This window comes from Chiroxiphia lanceolata, chromosome 6 (genome assembly GCF_009829145.1).
Source record: "Chiroxiphia lanceolata isolate bChiLan1 chromosome 6, bChiLan1.pri, whole genome shotgun sequence".
In the NCBI taxonomy this organism is placed as follows: Eukaryota; Metazoa; Chordata; class Aves; order Passeriformes; family Pipridae; genus Chiroxiphia; species Chiroxiphia lanceolata.
In genome coordinates, this window is record NC_045642.1 from 6,736,815 (window position 1) to 6,753,504 (window position 16,690).

Sequence of the window (16,690 nt, forward strand, 5' to 3'; positions counted from 1 at the left end):
AGGGGGGAGAATTTAATAAGAACCACAAAGCTGGACTACTGAAAGAGACCAAATTCTGCACAATAACCTGGTAAAGAGGGACAGAGACTTGACAGGTACAATTTGTTGGCAAGGCCCAATTTGTGAGCTCATTTAATTCTTTGCTGTTGAAACAGCAGCTCAGCAGTGAGATGCTTTAATGGAACAGTCTATTTCAATTAAGCATTTCAATATCACACAAGGGTCTGAGGTTTACCTTCATAGTTCCCCTCCAGAATACACCAGACTTGGACCAACTCTAATATTGTCCTATCAAAGCTACTTTAGCCATCTAAGCAAAGTCACTTTTGATGAGATTTCTCCATCTGTAGCAATAAGAGGATGCTTTTAATAGAGAAAATAGGATCAGGCCTGAAGTTCAAACCCCATAACTGCTGGAAGGGATGAGTGGATGAGCTGTGGCTGAGATGGCACTGGAATGGCTCAGGCTCCTGTGCCTGTACTCCAGTGTGACAACCTGAAGGGACCAGTGAGGTTTCAGCACTGTCACGTGGGAGAAACTCTTCAGATAACACTGTAAAATGTGGAAGCACCCAGAAAAACTTCTTCTGACTTGTGGATGAAGACTGAATTTTTTGACCTTTGATTACTGGTACATTAACGCTGAAATAATAAAACGACTCATGATCTGTTGATATAACTGATATGTGTTCCCAGCCACTTATTTAAGTACAAACTGGTCAAAGTAATGAATCCAAGATGACATCATAGATGCACACACCTGGCCTTTCTCTTAAAAATATTTCCTTGCAAAAAACACATTTAAAGGGTTGATTGTACTTACGGTGACTTACTGTGAACGTAAAGAACTAACTAAAGAAAAAAGGATTTTCAAGTAGTACTGAGGTCAGTAGCAGGCACAAACTTTGTGCATTGGTTCCTGAACTGAAGAAAAGGAAAAAAAAATATATTTATGGACAACACCAAAACCAGATCCTAAAATTAGCAATAAGCAATATTAGTCATTGTTTGGTTTTTTGTTCTGTTTTGTTGAGTGGGGATGAGGTGGAGTGGGGGAGGTCATTAGGTGGTTTTTTTATGTTTTTTTTTTTTTATTTTTTCCAGTGTCAAGAACCATGCAAGCCACACTTTTATCTTGATACTTTGGTCATCATGTGCCTGTAGGTAAAATGAAAAATTATCATTCTTCAGGTTCTTTATATTTATTAGTTCAGATGAACAGTTGCCATTGGCACACAGTTAGCTGACAGTAACACCTACACTGTTAAAAATAAATCAAACCAAAAAAACAGGAAAAAAAGTCTGTTAAGTGATTGCTCTGTCTTAGACAGCTTTTCTGTGTCAAACTTCATGTCTCAAAAATATTCATGATTCACAGTCCATTTACAGATCTACATGCATTCTACTATTGCTTTCTTAGGGCTTCAAATCTCTCAGCAATTTTTCCTCAACTTCCTAAAACATAAATGTCTATTATTGCTCAAACTTCTCACTGAAGTCAATTGAATTTAAGTGACTGTCAGAACACGTGTGATGACACAGCAACCTAGTCAGGCTGTTCAGAAGTCAGTGTGTATTTGTTTCTCCACAAAAACCTGATCTTACTTTTGGCAAGACCGGATTTTTGTTTCACAAATCAGGCAAATAAAAGAAACTTAGATACATTCGTAGTATAGATTAGCAAAGAAATGTTAATATGAAGATTTCAAATAAATGTTTCACAGGAAATCATCACTGTCCAAATTTATTGTTAATTATGAAATTATGACCTGAAATACAGATTCTAATTTAAGGCTAATTTAAAACACAAAAAAAGTACTTTTTATGTTTTAACCAGACTCTAAATTAATTGAAGTCAATGGGCTTTAGATTAAAACCAATTAAGAGTTAAATATGTATTTTAATGCCTGATTTAATAACCTTCTTTAGTTATTAGTAAAATCTAAAACAATCAGTACAAGTAGCATGAAGGAAAGAATCAAAGGTAGTCTGCATTTAGTTTCTCTTAAAGAGTTCTTCACAAAAGCCAAGCAAGTGGTCCATATATAGATAACAGTCACATTAAGAATGAGAAATACATATTTTTAGATTCTTTACCAGATATGCATTTTATCAGGTGACTCATCACTTGATACAAATTTTGCAGCAAATTTGCAGTCATTTATTTGTACCAGAGAATTCCTAACTAAGGAAGGTAAAATTTAAAAGTGGTCTTTTGGCTTGAAATTCTTTAACTCTATAACTCTGAATTAGAAAATTAGTTTGCTATAAAAAGAAGCAGCATCCTACATTATTGTCGTTTTTCATGAAGTTTCTAAAAAGTTTAAAAACCAAACAAAAAAATGCAGTAGTGTGTGTGTGTGTTCATTCTTTCCCAATAGTTACTTAACCGATAGAATTGGTCCAAAACAACCAGTAATTGCCCACGTGTTATTTTCATCAATATTTTCCCACTACAAGTACCGGGAAATTTATCAAACATATAAGGAAGAACGTCATCAAAGTTTCTAGAGAGCAACAAATTTCACAAGTCATTCAATTTCTGCAGGTTGATCTGGAACCTTAAGTTTAAACAAATGATGCAGAATGGGAATAGATTGCTTATGATTTAGCATGCCAATATGTCCAGACTCCTTCATCTGTATGCTGCAGAGTTTTACAGCTAGAAGCTGCATTAAAATTGATGAAAGGCAATGTAACTTCTGTTGGAAGATTCTGTGCATCTTTGAGATGACAAAACAATGCAGCATTCCTAATTTTTATTCGCAGGAAAGCCTCCTAAATATTTTCCTTGCTTTATATAGTGAAATGCCTTTGCTTTAAGTAACTTGATATCTTATTTTAATGCTGTTTCGTTATTTCCCCTCTTAGCTCATTGCATACTGCAACCATAGACCTAGTGATTAAGACTGATAGCAGCAGGTTAGGGACAAAAAAATTATTTGCTAATATTAAAGGACATGGGAGACATTTAAAATCCTTCCAGTCAGATCTTTGTAAAAGTCCTAGAATCAATGAAGTTTTAGAAAAATCCTAAAATAAATGAGTGCTTTTAGTGATCAATTATTACATATACAAGGCAATTAATATTAGACTTATGTGCTTGCTAGATGTGTCCAGGTGCACTGCAGAGCAGGAGGGTAACATGCATGGCTGCATGGGATGGTAAAGAGGTTCTGTTTTGGGTTGGGGGGTTGTAAATGCTCTGGATGCCTCCATTACACAGCAAAGGCTGTTGTTCTGTTAGTGCTAATTAAACCTAGGGGAACAATTTGTCGAGGTAGCTGGCAAAAATTTGGATGAGAGCAAGAGGAGGAATTTTAATGTTTTAATCTCAAGCAGAAGCAGAAACTTTCAAGTTCCAGAGTTCTGGGATTCCAGCAGAGGAGCAACCTGACTGATCCTGCAGAGGGGTAAAACCTCCAGCTTTCCCCTGAAGCTTACAGATGTTACAGATGTTTGCAGCACATTGCAGGATCGAGACCTTTTATTGCAAGTCCATTACTGCATGAGAAAAAAAGCTTTTATTAACTGCATCCTTTTTAATAGTTGTACTATCACAAAATACTCTTCAGTTTGTCAGGGTTGAATTAGGGAGTTTATGGTTGGATATGAAAAGCAGCCCAGCTAGTGGCTTTTAATCACTGCATGTTTTTCTGTTCATTTTTCAAATGCTTGTTAACAAATGAAGGAACCACCACTCTCCCAGCGAAGAAGTTCCTATAATGACTATTTGCTTTCATTAATTACAGCCCTCCCAGCAACAGAACTGAGGGCTGTACCCTTGTGCTCTCATGTGAGCTTGTATCAAAGATGGGCTGCTAGCACAGGTAATGACTGATCTTTCACCTAAATGTGAATTTAAGTGATGACTGTTTTTTCTCCTAGGTCATAGCTTAGAGAGCTGAGAACAGATGAAAGGCAAATGAGATAAAAGAGGCTGCTTGTTTCTTTGCTGACAGAAAAAATGGCAACCTGGGAAGATATCTGGGGGATCAAATGAGAAGAAAAACAACCAGCAACAGTTCCCTGGCAAGGGAGGTGGAGGGGAAAAAAAAGTGAAGGAGAAGGTGTTTTCTAGGTTGGCTAGCTGAGTTAGAGCTGAGAGAGAAACAGAGTAAGCAGCTGTGAGATATAAACACTACAACTTTGTTCTGGATTATCAAGGGGTAAAAACAGAGGAGCAGTATAGTGAATCATCTGAGGGCAGGCAAGAGAGATGCAAGTATACACAGATTTGTGGTTTTGGGGACAATTTCTTGCTCAGATAATATTTTAGAACACTGGACATAAAAGCATTCCCTTTTCTAGATTCACAAGAGCCTCAGCACTTTATAATCCTGAGAAAGACACACTGCAGAAAAATAATAAAGTTGGATTCTTTGCTGGGAAACACCATGGAAGCAGAATAAAAACAAACAAACAAATAGAAACTTTTCTTTTTTCAAACACGAATGTCCCTCCCCATTTTGACTTCTCAGATACTTTTAGCTGCAAAAGAACAGTTTAAACACATGTATTTTGCTAAAACCCACTCTTCTGGTAAAGTATCCTCTCCCAGGGTTCCATGAGTTTTCCATCAGTTATAATTTTTCAAGCTCCCCACGAATCTCCACTTCTCTTCATTATTCTCTTTCCTCCATCTCCTATCTGCCTTGACTCCTATCCAACCAACTTCTTTGCTTCTATTTTTCTCTACAAATCTGTTGTTCCATGACCCTGGTCACAGCTACTGAAATCCTTTCCTCTCAAATTGCGTTTCCACACACATCTCCTGTGCATTAATCTTCTCCCCTCAGCTTCCTCCTGCCATCATAAATTCCAGCCATCTTTCCTTGAACAAGCTTCTTTCTGTTCCTTCAGGGAACAAGGCAAGGAAGTGATCATCCAGTATAAGGACAACCTAAGCTTCTGTTCTCACAGGATGAAGAGTCACAGGAATCATTTTTAACTGTGTTGGAAAACGCAGTTTCCAAGTTTGCTACTGAAGTAAGACTTTTTTTGTCCACATTTACATTTGATATTAAGAATAATTTTTTTTTTAATAATGGGTGTGCATGTCTAAATAACACATACAATATGTTGTATTTGTTTTGAGGAGGAAAGAATCCACCAAAAAAACTACACCAAAACCCCAAACACATACACAAATAATGAAGCTCAATCTCAAATAAGTGATGTTCAACACTGAAATCCTCAGGAGCTCAGTGGTTGGATTCACAACATATTTTTTTTTATGCAGATGGAAATGACCTAGCCCTACATATTTTTCTTTTAATGTATCTAAAAAATATATATATACACTATACTCAAATACATTTGAGGATTCTGCTGATAACACACAGTCAGTCTAGGCCCCACGAAGAACAAAACAGCAGTTTTTTTTTCAGGGACCTAAAGGGGGTCATGTCAGGCTTATAGGTACGTCTTTCTAGAATTTTAGCAAAAACAACAACTGCCCTCCCCTTCAAAGAACCCCCAAAACCTCCTCAGTCCCTCAAGGCCATGAGAGGTGGCTCAGTGAAATGCCTAGGGGACCTACTTTCAAATAATTTCAACTCAAAACCAATCATCCAAGGACTTGTTATTAAATTTATTTTTAAACACAGATTGTTCTCAAAGTTGGGAAAATATAATACCTGTTATGCAAAAAATAAGCTGAATCCTTTTTGTCAAAGGAAGGGATTGACGTGCTCTTGACCATAAAGTTGTCTTCTGAACCACCAGGATGTGAACTGCCTTTTAGTTGTCATCTTCCAGAGAGCCCACACTTAGAAAACCCAAAGGTAAAATGATAATAAAAATAAATTATCAGCTGCCTCAGAAAGCAAGGAAGAGCCAGTTCAGAACTTCAGCACTATGAGACCTGTAATGTCATTCCTCTCAGCAGAAAAAATGCAGTCAGTATGAAAAAAAGATCCGGTTAGTCTGTTTCTTTACAAATTAATTTAAAACAATGTCAAAGTACTGCATATGACTTTTCTGACATGTAAATCTGTCTTTGAATGTTCAGATGATCCATGATGATTCACAGCCTTCTACATAAAGAGAAACAGTAACTCAAACACAGTCTGAGGGATAAAGTCTTTTGAACCAATATTTAAGGGCTTTTCTAATACTCATGGATATAATTTATCTGTTTCAACAGATTAAGGATAACTAAAGAATATGGAATAAATTAACAACCCAACAGATAACTGAAAAATATCAGAAAAGTTGGATAAGTTATGAAAATTTATCTACCAAAAGAATTTTGGCAGAAATGCCCATTCTGTTCCCAGAATTAAAGTTCAATATTTCAAGCTCATTTCAAATCCAGCACTATCATGCATGTTTTCTTTGTGTAATTAAAGAGATTAAGTAACTGGAAAAGTATAATACATTTATGTACCTCTTGCTTTGAGTCTATATATTTCTCTTTCATAAGATATTTTCTACTTTAAGTATCTTATAATAGTGTTTTATGAGCAATAGATCATTTTTTCTTTAGGAGCCAGTGTTACACATATGATTTGGGTTAAAGTCCAAGTATTAATGCAGAGTTCTAGCATCATGTTATATATATATATATAAACACTTGACTGCTTGCTTAGAGCAACAAAGTCTGAAAGAAGAGTGGTAAAGACGAAAATAAATCATGGTTAAGCCTGATGTAAAGTTTAGAGCCCTGGCTCAGGTTCAGGGCAGCAGAGATTCAGAGATGTACTGAAGATGTACCAGGACCTAGAAAGTCTAGAGTGAGGAATAGTTGAACCAGAATACAACTGCATAAATCTAACACCAGTTAGATTTACCCTGTCACTGTCACTTTAAATTTAGAGGTCTCAGAGAGAAAAAGCTGGTACCATCAGAAGTTAAAGCTATAGGTAAGAGCAGGGATAGTATCAGGTGAAGGACTAGCAAAGCCTTTTGAATCATTGCAAAGGCCACATGCAGTAGACAAGTGAGTTAAGACATAATATAAAGACAGGCAAGAAGTATGGGTAAGATTTGCTGTTTAGGAGAGCCCAGGCTGAGAGGAGAGTTGAGTGGTTTGGAGGCTCTGGGCAGCTTAGATAGATATTACAAATAGAACACGGTTCATGGTAAAGGTTGGGATTTGAAGGTGTTAAAACCAGACTTCAGGCTCAATCAGAGTTAGAGCATAAAGCACTTTGATCTCCAAACTGAAGCAATTACTTCATCCCACAGTGATTTTAAAGGAGATTGAACACTAGAACTGATGCAGATTTTTAGGGTTAGACCCTGAGTCTGTAAGCTTAAAATAAACAAATATCAAAATGCATTGACAAGAGCAATGCTTTCTGCTCAATCCCACAGGATAAGTCAGGACAATAAGAATATACTTGGAATAAGAGTTCCATTCAGACATAGCTGAAAATAAATTTTGGAAGTGTCAAGAGGTTAGGATGAAGGCTGTGAATCACTTGGGATTTGAATTATATCCTATGTGGGCAGAAGTTCCTAAATTACTAAACTGCACAGTTCAGGGTGGGAATAGAGAGAATGTTGTGAAATTCTGCGATTTAGATCTAGATTTATATCACATTACTGAAGCAGTTACAGGTCCAGGACAAGAATTTATGCTGGTAGAGGCTGGGATTAAGTCTGAGATAGGCAGAAATCCCCAGGCTTGGCTAAGAAAAAAGTGGGAGCTTTCTTAAGAGCTTTAAGGCACATACAAGGTTGTAAACTGGTAAAATAATAGTGCAACAGAGATATGAAAGTGTCACAAGGACCAAATGTTTCAGTGGAATACATAAGTGTGGTGCATCTCACTAGCCAGGGAAAAAGATCAGTCAACATTCAAGTGAATTATGTGAGCACCTAAAAGAGAGGGAGTAAAAATATTCTTATTACTTCCTTTTAACAGTACTTTTTGTGCAGATGGCCCAATTCCCCAAGACAACACTTTGTAAGCGGAGAATAAACACAGAAATTGTAAGGAACAACACTGTTCAAGTTATGATCCAGAGCTCAGTAAGACTATTGTAATTAAATCCCAGGTCTTGGTTTCTGAATTCCCATGTCCCAGTCAATGACTAGAAGTGCTAAGACATGTGAAGGACTCTTCTCATCTTTTCAAGAAATATTTATATTAAAATAAACATGGAAAAATAAATAGCAATGTAGCTGAGAGTAATGAGACCAGATTTTCTCTCTGTCTGGATTAGGGGACTGGAGATAATATAAGTAAATATGGAAAAAGGAAGCATCACAGGCAAACTTATCTGTTCATTTCAAGGTTTGTTTTGGTTTGGCTTTAGCTCAGAAAATTAAAAATAATATGCATCATGTTAATTTTCTCTTGAAAGGAGTTATGGGTTCTTCCCACTGCTTTTATGCACTTTTTCTGTATTTTATAACTCAGTTTCATATGAGGATAAAAAAATGTCCTTATATAAATTTTGTTCAAAACTAAAACACAAACTTGACTTTTTTTAACTCAACTCTAACTAAAAGGAAGCAGACAGAAGTGATTCCCAGTTTAAAAAAAAAAGTTAATTTTATTCAAATGTCTTAAAACTCAGAGAAGATTTTATTAATGTTCTGATTTTTTGTGTTCTCCATATAATTTAGAAATTGTTTACTGAGGAATGTTACTGTTTAGAATTTTTAAAAGCATAGTTCTGGGTTTGACAAGCTTGATAATAAGCACCAAAGAAACTACTCACACCATCTAAGTTCAGTAAGACTGTATAATCAGCCAGATGAATTATTTTAAAGAACAGAGGAATTAAAATGACATGAAGTTTCCCACAACAAGGGTAGGATATTTTTTCCATTTAAAGACCCAGTCCAAAAGTAAAGCATTTCAAATTAGTCATAGATCAGTAGATAGGTACTAAGTGTTTTACTTCATCTGCGTGATAATCTAATCAGCTACATGTTCTGTTTCCTCTGTGCAGGCAGCCTTTCTTTGGGAATCCATTTTGCTTTCCTGTGCCACACAGGTAGCTGAAGGATGTTTTGGTTACACTGGCTGTGCACAGCAACCGTACCAAGCCGCAGAACAAAGGCAGATCAGGTTTTGGTGAGATGTTTTTGTTCAAGAAATCCACCGTCTTAGAGCTTTGTCCCCCACATCACTCTTTCTCCACCTACGTAACATTTAGTCAACTGGTGAATCACTAGATCTCATCACTTTGGTTGGCAGCATCTCCCAGGCACAGCTGTAAATGGCTACTCAGGCCACACAGTGTGAGAGAGAGAAGAGTTCAGACTTTTGCTTCCTGCTGATGCCTTTGGGCCAGGTTACGAGCTGTAGGGACCAGCACAAAAGTCATGTGTTTCATAAACCCCCCCATCTCATTGTAAATCTATAACCACTCCAGCAGCAGCAGACAGGACATCCCAGACAGCACTTTCAGGAAGAAACAGTCAAGTGGCATCACTTTCTTCTAGAAGAACCTCCTCTTACTTAGGAGACTTACTTAGGAGACCAGCAGTGCCAAAGACAACATTTCTCCTTGCATCCTCCTGTAATGAAACAGGCAGCTGGGATGGAGGAAAGCATAAGGGAAGGAAATGAAGACACAGGGAAGGAAATGAAGAGACAGTACCATTTTGTATATTTTATGAACTGTTTTACTATGTTCTGGAGAGAAGAAATAAATTAAAAAAAAAAAAAAAAGAGTAAAAAATGCCAAGCTGATATCTCACCCTTCTTAAAAGTAAGTCTGTGAAGCTGCAGAAACACCATGATGATTCTGTCAAGAAGCCAGTCAGACCTGGTTTTCAGTGCCCATGAAAGAGCCTGGGCAGTTCGTGGCATTACTCCATTAACATCTGGCTAGTGGATAGTCTGTGCAGTGAAAGGCAAGCTGGCTCACTGGCACTGATTGCCTGCAGTTGGTGTAGGACACCATTCCCAGTCAAATAAAACTTGTATCATAGAAGCCTGCTGGTTTCTCCTCCTTTTCCCCTTTCTCAGTCAACCATAGCCTTCTGCAAGCAGCAATTCAGAGGAGGGTTTTGTTATTTGAGGAGATGGGACTTCATAGTCTGTGGCTGTTCGACAGACAATGCACACCCCAAGAACTTTTGAACAACCTGCTGCTTTTAACCTTTGCTAGAAATAAACATTTGAGCACTAGCTTTGGTACTTTAAACTTGGTATGTGCATGTCTGTGGTGAAACATTGTTACTGCTACAGTCGATTAAGAGGAACAAACAAGGTGGAAGGAGTCAATAACTAAGCAAGTTCTCCATGACTGACTCATTTACACAGAGGGGTTTCTTTGCTATGCTGTGGTCAGTGCAGAAAACTGAGGAGTAGTTACGACTTTACACTACACATACAGCACCCTGAAAATTATTCTTACTTTGTAATGTTCTACATTCTTTACAAATACAACTGGACAGTCTGGCTAGTGAAGGTAAGGTGGGGATTTGTGAGAATCTGGTTTAAACCACCTTGACAACTGCCTTGCTTCAGAGGCAGATTTTTGTATGTCTTAATTCAAAGGTAGAAAGAGATTATTTTTCTCTTGACAGAGGTAGACACAGCTGACATGATCCCTCCCAAGCCCTGGCTCACTAGCAAGTCCATGAACTACTAAAACTACCACTGTATAGTCCTACTCGTAAGCACAGGGACTCATTTCTACGCTGGACTGAATTTCATTCCAGTTGACCATAAGAAATAAATGTGTAATACTTGACTAACATCTCAGATAAGACACTGAACACCTCCTGAGCATTCCTTGAAGTAACAAACTGTTTGGCTGTTTATATTCCGTGCTCTTGTCTTCATTTGCAGAGTGGGCCTCAAATTTGAAGATGCTACCACCCAAGAGAACTCTCAGTGCCACAGCTCCAATGTTTATAAAGTGCAATTTTCCTCTTACCTTAAAACAACAGCTAGGTCGTGTGTTGGTGCAAAGTACCACAGAAAACATATCAAATCTGAAAAGACAACCTAAGCCTTCCGACCTGTTCTTTCACAGTGCCAAATATCTCTCTTATTTCTCTGTTTCTGAAGGAAGCATTGCTGGAGAAGCCACTTCACACCTGCAGAAATATCTTCGTTGAATGATGGGGTGGGTTAAAGCATAAAATATTTTTATTGCTCAAGTTTCCTCATAGAACCGGCGTCTGGCTGCAGGGCACTTCCACCTACAGATAGACATAAAAAAGATCCTGCTGTATATAAGCTGTCCTCCCCCACTGGGCAGGGGTAATGGGAGAAGGGAATTCTTTAGTTACTACTCTGCCTAACTGGAAGACAGACATTCCCGTAAAACTGTGTGTGGGAGCATTTCACAGTGAAACCAAAACACTGTTAAAAGTAAATTCAGTGAACTACTTCTCATGCAGTGCAGCTGCTATATGAAGAGATGAGGATATTTTATTATACACACACAAAGTGCCAGACACCAACTCCACTGCAGTGCCAGAGAGAGCGCTCCCTTTTTTTTGTCCATGGGATGCTGTTATTAAGGCTGTTGACCGAGTCACACCTTCATGTCCCACTCCCAAACTACCCCTTATCAACTCGAGGAGCTGAGGGCAACATGGAGCTTGTTGTTTCCTATTGTAACTGGTTTAGTCCAATTAAATTCGTGTTTGGAAATTACACAATCAGTTAACGTAAATTGAATTGACACTCTTGACTTTCTAATTACACCAGATTTATGCTGCTAAGAGAACAAACATGGGCCAGTGTTACAACATTGCCATGAACTCCTGTGCCAAATCTGTTTCGTGAGAAAAATTCATTGCACCTAGTTCCTTCACGCAGCACCACTCCAAGGACATGCTGAAGTGAAAAAAATAGTCTTACTGCAACTATGAGGCACCACATTTTAAACAGAGCTCTACTATTGTGATGGTACCTGAGTGACACTGAGAGCAATATGGCATTGTTTTGTTTTGCAAGTTTTAACCTCAATATGGTAACATAATGAAAGTTTATTCTCTACCTTATACTCAGACCAAATGGACAACATTGAAATACTTTATGTTTAATATAATTGATTTGCAACACAGCAAGAGCAATAGTTAAACATTAAAAATCAATGCCAATCTCTAAACTCCTACTTTTTTGATCATATTTCAATATAACTTGTTACAGAACAGCCAAAAGCGTCAAAGTGAGGGGAAAAAAGGTAGCCAAGGGTATAATGCAGTCAAGACCTTCATAATAAACAGAATATCAAGATACTAATGACAAAATCATTCTGCTTGGCAATAAAACTGTGTTGGCTGTTTGGGAGACTGGTATCCTAGAGATGGCCTGTATTCCTACTTCATACCAAAGGAAACAAAAACTTAAAACATTGCAATTACATGAACGTCAGTGGAGTAGAATTAAAGCTTCATGGTAGGCCTGAGCAAGTCCACCTACTGCTTATCTGTAATTTCTGGAATTGCTAGCCCAGAAAATACACTCTTACATGTGACTTCACATCTTAAACATTTGCAGCTTAGATTTCTTGTCCTTCGAGGTACAAAGATTAATATTTGTAGAAAATATTTAAATAAATGTTTTTCAGCTTTGGTACCATTTCCATATTATATTCTTTGGGCAATCTAAGAGAATGCTTGCTTCTTGGGAGACTACTTCACAAGTTATACTCAAGATGCCATTAAAAACATAAAAATACTAAAGAAATTACAAATAGTTATTAGCTGTTAACATTACTGTGATCTTTTAGGAATATCGATTCACACACAAAGTAATGAGCTTTGTGTAAGAAAATGTTACATACTCTACCCAAGCCTATGCCACTGTTTCATGTAGACAAAGCAAGAGAAGCTTCAGCTTCTGCTATGTGACAGTTCTGCAGTGTTATTTCTGCATGGGTTATTAACTTTTCCATAAAGAATGCTAATGCTCTTGTCACACGTGGGACACATTAACCAAGTAGTATTCCTGGAGCCAGCACAACCAGTTAGAAAAAGTCAGGATTTCTCATTATTTTCTTTGGATAAAGATACTTTTAATCTACATCAAATGTTTGAGGCTGCTTTATTAATTCATAACTGGACATAGTTACTTGACTTACTGACTGGTTGTTCTTTTTTGACCTGTGTATTAAGTAACCATAATCCAAGTTCTCTACCCTCATCTGGAGTGCAGCATGTTTTGTTTATCCCTCAGGAAGACTTCTTCCCCAGAACAGGCAGTGCAGTTCTGATCAGACATTACATTGTCTGATACACAGGGTAAAACCCTTCCAATAGATAGTATCTTTCCAATAGATAAATTCTTCCTTAAAGCTGAGTGGGTACTAATGGGCTGTGCAGCAGAACTTTCACATTTTTCAGTTTTAGACTTTTAGTTCAGCCCAATTTTGTGGAAACCCTCATGTTGGATCCCAAAATATGATATTTGCAGAGAGAGATTTGAGTGGTCTTTGCAAAAGGCCGTGGGCTACAGAAGCTGGGAAAACCCCTCTTCACCCGTCTCATCCCTGTGGATTCTTCCTGCCTTCTTCAGCAGGACGTGAAGAGACTCCTTGCTTAATGTTATCACATGCCCTGCCCAAGCCAGAGAGTCTGCACCCTGATCTCACCAGACCTGTGCAGAAGACCTATTGTACCTTCTCTCTCCCTTTGTGTTCCCTGAATCCTTGCATTCTGTAGACTGGAATACCTGTTCCCCCCGGTAAAATCCCCTAAGATAAAATGGGTTTTTCCCCGTGAGGTGATTGTTAAGACCTCAAAAATTTGTTAATCTGGGTTTTTCCCTTATATCATCTCCTGACACCCCCTAATTGTAATAATTGTAATAGTTACAACCCCCTGATGAATACGTAGACCCTAAACCCTTTAAATATGAACTTGTAAGTCCAATACAGGCTGTCCAGCCTATCACAGCTCAGGAAACTACAGGACCACATTTTTCTCTGTGAAACTGCAGTTTGATGGATATTTAAATTCAAGTGTGAGTTCAATTTAAATGACTTAAAAGAAAAATAAAATGAGCTTTTCTTCACTAAGGCTGACTCCAGCAGGTGAGAAGTAGACATTAAGGACTCAGTGGATGGAGAAGTGTCAGTGGAATTGAAAAGTGGCATCGTTACTTCACCCTTTCTATTCTGAACCACCTTAACTTTACCACTAAAACAAACATACAAAGGTAGCAGTCACATCCAGTAGAGTGAACATCATCTTAATGCTTCTACTTAGCCATGGGTTAATTAATTTTTTGTGCATGAGGCACAATGGAGCTTTTAATCATAGAATTATACTATAAATTATAAAATTTAGACATAATACTGTATTCTGTGATCCACGATGAACTCAATATACGTAACACTGATGTAGAAACAATCCATGTTGGTTCATTATCAGATAATATGTACTAAAAATGCTGCCTGGAATAACTATTGTGTTATTTGAATTGACATGGGGATAATAAAGGACTTTGGTGCTGCAGACACCTCACCATTCTTACAATTTAAAGAGATAATGTTGATGCCATAATGAAACTTGTGCCGTCAGCTCCATCACTGAGCACTTCCATCTCCAAGGTATTACCACTGAGAGCAAGATGGTCAGATCTATAATTTTTTCCATGCCAAGACCACCAAAGCCAGATCTCTCAACTGTGTTAGTGAAAACTATAAACAAAGGCACTCTTTGTGCCCGAGAGCAGTACTTCCATTAATCTTTACAGGGAACTAGGTCAAAGAAGCCCCGAGGCGTCTCTGAACTACATAAGCAAGCAGAGGCCTATAAAGGGATATTTCTGTAGCTGAGGATGCCTTGTGCAAAATAAGAGTCGATTAATAGTCTTTTCAAGACACACCCATGCAGTGGATGATGGGAGAAACGACAATGTCCAAGTTACTCCTTAGTTCAAGAAACATCCTGTTGGCTTGGGGGGTGCTGGGCGGGAAGTCTGTACAAAAGAAATCCCAGTCGATGCCAGAGACCTCCAGGCTACCCTTTGCCACCAACTGTAGCAATAGCCAAGGATTTTACCCACTAGGGACTGAAAGGAGACTAAAATAATCTAAGAACTCTTACAGTCCAATTACAGCTTGTTTGCAATGTACTACATTGAATTTTTTACACCAGCTGAGAGGAGCAGCCAATACCCCAGAGGGCTGTGCAGCTCTTCAGAGGGACCTTGGCAGGTTGGAGAGATGGGCAGACAACTGTCTCAAAATCAGCCAAGGTCCTGCAGCTGGGGAAGAATAACCCCATGCACCAGTACAGGTTGGAGTGCTGTGTCCAGTTCTGGGGTTCTCAGTACAAGAGAGACTTGGAGCTCCTGGAGCTGGTCCAGCAGATGGTGACAAAGATGATTAAGGGACTGGAGCATCTCTCTTACTAGGAAAGGCTGAAGGTGTTGGGCCTGTTCAGCTTTGAGAAGAGATGACTGAGAGGGAACCTCATCAGCATATCTAAGTATCTGAAGGGAGGGTGTCAGAGGATGGACCAGGCTCTGCTCAGTGGTGCCAAACAATAGGACCAGAGGCAATGGGCAGAAACTGATGCACAGGAAGTTTCACCTAAATATGAGGATGAACTTCTTTCCTGTGCAGTGACTGAGTACTGGAACAGGTTGCCCAGAGAGGGTGTGGAGTCACCCTCAGTGGAAATATTCCAGAACCATCTGGATGCAATCCTGTGCCATGTGCTCTGGGATGACCCTGCTTGAGCAATTTCTAGAAGCAAGTGTTATTTGTAGGCTACCCATTGAGAAGAAAGTGAGATGTTCCAGAAGAAGACGAATATTGCAGATGTAAGTAAGTGTAAAAATGAAACATTCAAAATGAACATTTGATCAAATCTGTAGGAATTACATAGTCAGAAAAATCCCTAGACACTGAAGATATCAGGACTTCTCCTATTAGTAGTACCAGTCCTATGTGGATACAGGAATAAATTACCATAGTACTTCTGGGGGGTTATTTTTAGGTATAACTTGAGTGGTAACTCCAAACATATGGGAATGTAGGATGCCACAGTGAGTTCCTACAGTACCTGCATATCACAAACCATGAGAGCAAGGATTTGCATAGGTTGTTATACACAGTATCAAGTAAAAGAGACGCATTATAAGACTCATTAGTCATGGTAGGTGAAACAAGAAGCCATAAAAGAACTAGAGTAATAATATCTACAATCTGAGAAACATAAACTTCAATAAGCAAAGGGAGCAAAGGATTACTCATTCTGATATTTCATCTGCTTTAGTTCCCATTTTTTTAGCTTCATATCCACACGTACATGCCATGCAACAGTTGCCAGACATCACGAAGTCCGAGTTTTTCAGGGAACAAACCTGCACAGGTAAAACAGTACTGCCCCAATTCCTCATTTATACAACATCAGGGAAAAGAAGGGGAAAATCACATCTGTTAGGACTGAACTCAGAGTTCAAAAAAACAAGGAAAAAGAAAAAAGGTGTTGCCTGTTCTCTCATGTTCTGTAATCTGATCAGGAGGTAAACTGGTTACAGCTGACACTCATCTGAGACCCTAACCAGAGGAACCTGAGGGGCTTCATTGATGCCTCTTACTTTTGCATTTGGGCTGACCTGAACATCTGTTTACTCTTTTTGCTGTTGAAAACACAGAGTTCTGCTATTGCCCTTGTATTACCTAAAGGTGATATGAAAAAAAAAAAAGTTTGAGGTTTAAAATTAAGTCTACTAGACTTTCAAGTTACAGTGCCCAGAAAACTTAAATCATTGCACATGCTTACAGATATGTCAAAACTCAGAAAAAGA